This window comes from Trachymyrmex cornetzi, unplaced genomic scaffold (genome assembly GCF_001594075.2).
Source record: "Trachymyrmex cornetzi isolate Tcor2-1 unplaced genomic scaffold, Tcor1.1 scaffold1837, whole genome shotgun sequence".
NCBI lineage: Eukaryota > Metazoa > Arthropoda > Insecta > Hymenoptera > Formicidae > Trachymyrmex > Trachymyrmex cornetzi.
In genome coordinates, this window is record NW_017296460.1 from 1 (window position 1) to 1,203 (window position 1,203).

The window sequence follows — 1,203 nt, forward strand, 5'->3', positions numbered from 1 at the left end:
TTTTGGAGCAATTTTAACGTCAAATAAATAAATAATTTGAACATCACAACTGATATTACGCTCATCCCGAAAAGTTGAGGATTCCAGATTCAAACCCTGGCCAAGATAATATTTTCCGCAATAAAATTGTTAAATATTTTAATGACTCTCATTAAACTACATTCCAATATTTACTGTCAGTACTAAAAACCTTTAGTTTACATCACGTGAGCTATAGATTTTCAGCACCGGCAGTTAAGGCCGATTTTAGGCGATAAGCACGATAAGCGGCATCTTGGAACCCAGCGCCAAAAACACATCAATTCCTGAAGCAGGCGCGTCAGGAACATTAGCAGGGCTAAAGGCGAGCGCAGTATTAATTCGACGTCGAAAATATTATAATAAAATAATATAATAAAATAAAAATTAAGTATATACATTGAATAAGTTGCAATCATAAATACACAGTTATATAAAGATAAATACAAAATTTAAATAAGTGTAATAAACGAACAAAAACTATTATAATAAGATAAGGTACATCGAATACGACACAGAAAATAAAATATATAATAATAAGTTAAAACAAAATTTAAAAAAATAAAATAATGAGTCAACTGACCTATCGAGAGAAGCTGCAAACCAAGGCAATCAAAGATGAGAACCGAAGAACATCGAGTCCAAAGCTTACGAAGAGCCTTCACATGAAACATATTTCAAATTTCATCAAATGAACTGCAGCGAACACAGTGTATAAATTGCAACAAAACTATCCACGCAGATAGCAGACACAGTCGAAGCACCGATACGTTAGTCTGCCATAGCACACATCACATGCTAATAAAAACACACGTGGCAAGCGATATATAGAAGAAAATTAATTAAAAGATAAATTTATCAAGAACAGCGCGCTGTAGCGATGGAGAGACTAATAAACACGTCCGACGATTGCCAACCTCAACGACTGCCAACTCGCTTATTTCATACTCGCATAAGAAGGCATATTTGTGTGTTATGTTCTTAAAATGTTTTATTTTTTCTCTTCATGTTATAAATATATATATTATGTTTATCAAATTTTATAATCACAGATATTACACTAAATTTTAATTTTTATTTGTGATTAAGTAACAGAAAATATATTATATATATTATTGTGTTAAAGAAAGAATGACATGTCTCAAAACTAGTAATCTTTAATAGAGTTTTTAAAATTTTTAATTG